Raw genomic sequence first — 7724 nt, forward strand, 5'->3', positions numbered from 1 at the left:
TCCCCCTACCGACCAAACTGTGCAGCTCTGCAACTGCATCCTGGCCCATCCTCCCCCTTCTGCCCCCAACCCTCACCTCCTTGTACCGCCAATATGTTTTTCCCAATAAAAAATATTATAAAAAAATTTATTTTCATCTTTATTGTCTGATTGCTGCTATATTTATTTATACTCCTGCCATAAATGTATAACATTTCCCATTTGTCCACATCCCTGCCAATACTGTTTTATTAGATACTTAAACTCCTGCTATTTTTAAAGAAATTTTGACCTAGAAATTATTTAACATTTTAATGTTATTCATTGGGGTATTTTCAGACATTTACTTACTCTTGAAATTTATTCTATTTATATTGTCCATATAAAAGCATATTTCCCTAAATGTTCTACTATCTTTTGAATTATTAATCTATGGTCATTCTTTACATTAGATTATGATTCTTTTCTTTGGTCAGCAGGCATTTGGTGTTTTGTTTGGGTTTTTTTTTTTTACTTTTTAAAGTTTTGTTTTTTTAAAAAATGTACCATTTTTAAATGTAATAAAGTCAAATGTATCTCTTTTTTCTTTCATCATTCGTGTTGTAACCTTTTTTTCTGGTTTCATGACATACGCTTCAGTCACTTATGGAAAGAATCCTTTTCTGTCTAAATATCATAAAGTATTTTATATGTAAAATTCGCTCATATTTTCCGTTTGGCTTTTGAGGTTTTCTTTGTGCTGTTTGGTTTTGTTTTTGGCCTTGTTCTGTTTTATAGTTAAGGTTATACTAACATACCTGACTCAGTATGTGAGTTATGTGTCTTTCCTACTTTCTCTATTTTCTAGAATAACGTAGGAGCTAGAGATTGGGTTTCTTTCAGGGTATGCTAGAAATTGACACATAGATATTTAGCACTTGTCTTTTTCATTTTATATTATGGAAATTCTTTAACTTAGCACAATGATGGGATAATTTTCATTAAACACTTCTTTATCTGTCACTCAGATTCTACTATTAACATTTTTCTCTGCTTCTTTATCACATATCAGCCCTTCCTTCTACCCATCTAGGGTAATTATTAGTAAGTTGGTTGAGGGACTCTGGAAGTTGAATAGTTAAGCATCTCTCTGCAAAGTGAAAGATTTTCACTTCAAACCCACCAGTGGCTCTGTGAAAGAAGATTTATGACCTTGGAGAGCTGAGGGAGCACCCCCATGAGCCAGTATTGATTCAACAGAAGTGAATTTTAATACAACGTGAATTTTCTTTTGTTCTGTATGTTTCACAATCGTCTATGTTGTTCTAGACTATCTTATATTGTGTCTTCTGGTTTTATTTAGTATGTTTTTTCACATGTATTTAGTACATATTTGTTCGTATCCTACTGATGTCCCTTAATGAGATTCTATAGTTTTTTCTTGAACTCTCCAAAATACCAAAGAGCAATGATGTATATTTGAAGACTAAGGTGCCCTTCATTTAGATCATGGTCTTTTCAATTATTTTCTATGCATCTGGGAGCAGGACATTGAATAAGGATGACAGAAGAGGAATCGATGCCTTTGAGTTGTGGTATTAGAGAAAAGCACTAAATATGCAAGAAACTGCCAAAAGAAAAAACAGATTTGTTTTGGAAAAAGTTCGGGTAGAATGCTCCTTGGAGACAAAGATGGCAAAACCTCTACTTTCATACTTTGGACATGTGGCTGGGAAAGCCTATTGCTTGGAAAGGGTTATCATGATTGGAAAGGTGGAGGGTCAGTGAAAGAGAGGAAAACTCTCAACAAGATGGGCTGACCCCGTGACTGCAGCAATGGGCTCAAGCATATCAGCCATGATGAGGATGGCACAGGATAGGACTTATGTCTGTTGCTCATAGGGTCAATATGCACCACACTCAACTGGATGGCACTAACAGTAGTAATAACATGGTTTTTCTTATAGACCTCATGCTAGATTTATGTTACCAACACTATCAGAAAAACAAATACTTTACAACCAAGCAAACTTCCTGTTGGATTCCATATCATGTTCAACTGACTTGCTGTGTATATTCTGCACACGTCTTTCTTCCCTTATTTTAACATGCCTGGAAACTCCCATCTCTCTTGTTCTTGTGAGAGATGAAAGAATCACGGGTTTTCCTAACTGAGATTCTTATTCTCATTCAGATGACTTTTTCTAACTCTGTACAGGTCTTGTTTGATGGACATTTTCTGGACACATAGAATGATGCTTGTACCCTGCTATTTTGGATATTAATATCTCAAAAGACTAAACTGTTCTTAAAAGAAGATGAGTTTATTCCCTTAGATATCTTCCCTGATGTTTACACTCAGTAACGTGAGAACTTCTGAGTGGCAGACTTTGCCCTTATGCTCTCTTCATGTGTTAGTCACAGAACACTTATCAAATTCAAAGTCATAGTTGAATAAAATCTTAATAAAAGTAATAGCTCACCTGCTAAACTTTACCACTGCTACTGGAGTGAGATATATCATTGTGGTTTTTATTTGCATCTCTCTTATTACCAGTGATTTTGAGCCTTTTTTCATATGTCTATTGGCCATCCAAATATCTTCCTCTGAGAAAGTTCTTTCCATGTCTTTTGTCCATTTTGTAATTGTGTTATCAGTCTCTCTTTCTCTCTCCTTCCTTTCCTTTCCTTCCTTCCTTCCTTCCTTTTCCTGCTTTTATCAGTCTTTTTCTTGTGGAAGTCCTGTAGGATTTTTAAAAAATTTGATAAGAGAGACTCGTCTGAAATGGTGTTGCCAAATGTTTTTCCCAGTCAGTAGATTTTCTTTCCACTCTACTAGAAAATACTTTTTATTCGCAGAGGGATTTTATTTTTAGAAGATCACATTAATCAATTTTTATGCTCTCCAGATTTTGCGTTTCTGGATGGTTTTGGCAGTCTCTTTATACCATAGAGCAAGACATCTACATTTGATTCCAGAGTGTCTCTGTTGGAGAGGATGTGCTGAGATAGGAACTCTTATACGTTGTTGGTGGGATTGCAAAATGGTACAACAATTCTGGAAGGCAGTTTAGTGCTTCTTCAAAAAGCTGAACATCGAAGTTCCATATGATACAGTTTCACTGCTTGGAATATACCCTGATAAAATGAGAACTAAGGCACAAATGGAGACTTGTACACCAATGATCATTGCAGTGTTATTCACCATTGTAAGAATATGGAAACAGCCCAAATGTCCAACCACAATCAAATGGTTTAAGGAATTATGGCATATTCACACAACGGAATACTATGCATAATGCAAGAGCAATGATTTTATAAATTATTACCTAACTAGCAAGGGACTTGAGAGCATTACGCTGAGTCAACTGACTCAGTCCCACAATGACAAATATTGTATAGAATCATTATGCAGAATGAGTATAAGGATCCAAGGGTTTGGAGAGAGTGGAAGCAGAAGGATGAGGATGTGCAGGGGGAAGACGGATTAATCAAGGGTTTGTACAAATTGATGGGGGGCATTTAGGGAAATTGGAAGGGTTTTGTCTGGAAAACAGTGTATTCAAATTTTGTAAATAACCAAGTATAATGAAAACTTTTTAAAATTAAAAAAAGCTGAACATAGAAAGTCTATATCACTCAGCAGCTCGGAATATATTCTGAGGGAATGAGAACTGAGGCCCAAATGGAGACTTATACTCCAATATTCTTAGCAGCATTATTTCAAGACCATGGAAACATTCCAAATGTCCAACCACAGTCAAATGGATTGAGAAATTATGGTACATTCACATAATGGAATACTACACAGCGTGCAAAAACAATGATTTTGTAAATTATCACTTGGGAGAGACTGGAGATCATTATGCTATGTGAACTAACTCAGTCCCATAAGGACAAATACTGTATAAGACCGTTATTGCAGAATGAGTATGAGGATCCAGGGAGGGGGAGCAGAGGGTTGAGTGTGGGTGTGGGATATTCTGTTAATCACAGGGTTGCACAATTTGATGGGTGAAGGGGGTGAAGGGAATGGGACAAATTTGGTGTGAAAAACAATGTATTCAAAGTTTTTTAAATAAACCAGTATAAAATTTAAAAAAAGAATAAAAACAAGCAAAAAAAGAAAACAAGCCAAAAAAGTAATGGCTCACATTTATTGTCTGCTGTGTCATAGTCAGAGACTATGGTTCTCATCTATTTATGTGTTTTATTTCATGGGTTGTGGTATGATTATTGTATTCCACAGAACTCACAAAGACCATTTCTAACTTTCTTCCTACAGTGTTGTGTTTATCTCACCCATTTGTCAAAGGTGAGGAAAAGTAATTTAGTTCACATTCCTCATTGGCCAGGATTATTATAAACACATTTTCAGCATTTTTTTTCTCTTGCCCTCACTGGGAAGATTAAATTAAGATTGCTACAACATATTAGATTAGCATAATTTCAGCTAAAATGTGCATAAGCTGTGGGAAAATATGCAAAATCAGCCAAAAGCAGCTTAGTGTTTAACTGTTTCTTTAGTTAGCTTAGTATTTACCTTTCAGTTCTTACCACTGTGAGAAGCTGCACTGAAATCACAAATAGAAATGGTTTGAATCTGCCCGTTGTTCCACAGAAGACGGCTGGGCAATCTCCTCCGTGTGATTTACTGCCTCTGACAGCCTGCTCCAGGGTTAGCTGTGGGTCAGTTCTCAACTAACGACACATACAACAACTCTCAATTGTGCTCGTTTCTTCAAATGTTTTTTTTTTTTTAACCTCCCTTGTTTTTGGTGACGAAAGCACACTTCACAGCCTTCATGTGGTTATTTAATGGTTTTAAATAATGTTCACATAAAAAAGGAAGAAGAACCTACGCTGTTCTCTCATACCCTACGGAGACAGGATTTGGTCCTCACTGGGCTTTATTGGAAACAACTCTAGCAAGTGACTGTACCAGATGTTGCTAACTGATGTTTGTCACTAGGTGCTGTCAACTTGCCTCCAACTCATAGCGACCCTGTGAATAACTCATCAAAACTCTGCTAGTCTTCAGTCATCCTCACAACCTCCACCCTGCTCAAACCCATTGCTGTACGCACTCAGTTAATCTATCCCTTTGAAGGGTTTCTGCTCTTTTATTGACTTTGTACATTTCCAACCATTGGTAGAGATGCACTTTTTTTTTTAGCTTTTATGGTGGCTCTCTATAGGTCACAGAGCAGAGAGAGTTACGGTTTTAATTATCTTTTCACTTTTTAAACTTGACTATAGTGGTGACTGGGGCAATCGGGATGAGTGTGTTGGAGACGGTGAGATCGGCACAGGACAGAGCAGAGTTTAGAGCTGTTGTACATAGGGTCGCTATGAGTTACAAGCAACTCGACGGTACATAACAACAACAAGATAGTTTTTTATGTTTTGGACAAAATATCTTTTTTAAAAAAATCACTAGGACACCCTACTGTAGCTGAGGCAAAGAACGTGAATACTAATAGCAGCAACAGAAAGCCAAGCCTTCAACATGTTTTAAAATCACTTTTCCAGGAGACCTGATTTTTGCTACCCAATTACTATTTTATATAACTTAGTTCACTAGTTCTAGAGAAAGATGAGCAATCTCTCATGTGATTTATGCCTTGGAGAAACGGTACCTAACAAGCTCATTAGTTAGTGTTTGACTATTTAATTTCCTCCCCTTTAATATCTACATCACTCTTGTGATACAGACCATAGCGTGTTGCACTCTCTGCTAACCGAAAGACTGCTTGCCTCCAGTGGTTCAAATCCATCAGTTGTCCAGTGGTTTCCTGTGAATTGAAGCCAGCTGTATGGTAGTGAAGCTGAGTGTTTGGAGGATTTTTCAATACAGGTCAGAATGTCACCACTGACATCTTAGTTCCAACAGTTTTTGTTGTGAGAGGCACAAATGGCATCAAGAAGTAGCAACAGCAATAAAGTTAGTAATACTAACCCAATTTATAAAATAGAAATAATTGTACAACACTCACAATTTGTTACTGTTGAGTTGGAACCAACTCACAGCTGACCCTCCAGCAGGTTTTCTGAGGCTGTAAATGGCATGGGAGGAAACTTCCTGTCTACTGAGGAGCCTCTGGTAGATTTGAACCACCAGAGAGGCACCACGTTTGGATTGGCAGCTTCCTACAGTCTACACCAGAAGAGGTAGAAAACGAGGATGTCTTTGAGAAAAAACACATTTTGAAACTTTAAAGTTAAATGCTGTTGTTGTTAAGTGCCATCGAGTCATAGGACTCATAGCGACCCTATGAATGAAAGTCCTCAACACCTGTGTGACTTTCATCCTTTCTCCAGGTTCATAGGGTTTCATGAGGCAAGCTATTCTGGAAATGGATGCCACTCCTGCTTCCAAGCTTGTTTTAACCAGGGAGCTCCACCAAACACTGTCCATCATGGGTAACCATGATCACATTTGATACATCAGTATCACAGTGTTCAGTTTTTGGTGAAACATTCTTCTAGGTAATAATAGCCCTGGTGTGTCCACTTGCCATAACAGAGGAAATTTGTGGTTGCTGTGAAGCTAAACACTTACACTGACGTGTCAAATGTGAGAATGGTTACCCATGGTGGACAGTGTTTGGTGGACCTCCCCGATTAAAACAAGCTTGGAAGCAGGAGTGGCATCCACTTCCGGAATAACTTGCCTCTGGAAAACCTAGGAACCTGGAGAAAGGATGAGACACACACAAGTGTTGTGAAAGGATGAAAGTTAATTGTAAATAGAATATTCTTTTTACATATCATCTCGACAAGAAGAAAGATGCTAAAGAATTCAGAACATGGGAATAATATGAATGGCCAAGAGGGTTTCATGGTAGCCATGAGGGTGTTGAGGCTAGTCGTTAAGTGTACCATATTATAATAGCAAAGATGGATTACTCATACTTTAATGTGATTACTCTGCTTTAACAATGTGAAAATGGCAGGGGAAATGACAATGAAAAAATAGTTCTTCCTTTCAATTAAAATGGTTACTGTCCATACTGCTTTCTGAAAGCAATAATCTTCACAGACAACATACATTCAACTCTACTCAACTTATTGCTGGTGAGTTGTAACTGACTCACAGTTGTCCTTTCATTGGGTTTCATGGTTGTAAATCACATGGCAGGAGATTGCCCACCTTATACATTATTAAACATAGTATGAAAGAGACTTTGAGTCAAAGAAGAATTCTAAATGTTGTCATTATATAAATTGTTGTCAACATGCTGTGTGTTTTTGCAGTTGGCAATTAAAAGTACAATTTTAACAAGCAGAATCTTGTCTTTAACCCTCACACTACACCCAGGGATATTCACTGTCTTGAAGCAGCTGTGTGTACTGTCAGTCTATGTTTTCCTATCTTTTAAAAAGAAGAATATACCCACAAGCAATGTAAATATTATTTTTTGGTTTTTCTACTTTGCATGATCATTTTTACATAACTTCTTTCGTGTTTTAATTTCCCTTAACAATATATTTTTCAAGGTGTGTCATAGTGACTGAAATATTCATGACTATGATTAATTCACATAATTTGAAATATTTCAATTTTAATGAATGTGGAAAAATTCACTCTAAGAATTTGCCACGAGTTATTTGCAACTCTCCCGTTGTTAGATATTTTGGTTATTTTTGTTGTTTCCTTTTTACAGGCACTACTAGAATAAGAAGCTTTATCCATGATTCCTTGAGGACTTGTGTGTGTGTTTCTGTAGAGATACTTGGGTATCTTTTACTCATATTGATCTTTA

This window comes from Elephantulus edwardii, unplaced genomic scaffold (genome assembly GCF_000299155.1).
Source record: "Elephantulus edwardii isolate Elephantulus edwardi_28Jun2011 unplaced genomic scaffold, EleEdw1.0 scaffold00345, whole genome shotgun sequence".
Lineage (NCBI taxonomy): Eukaryota > Metazoa > Chordata > Mammalia > Macroscelidea > Macroscelididae > Elephantulus > Elephantulus edwardii.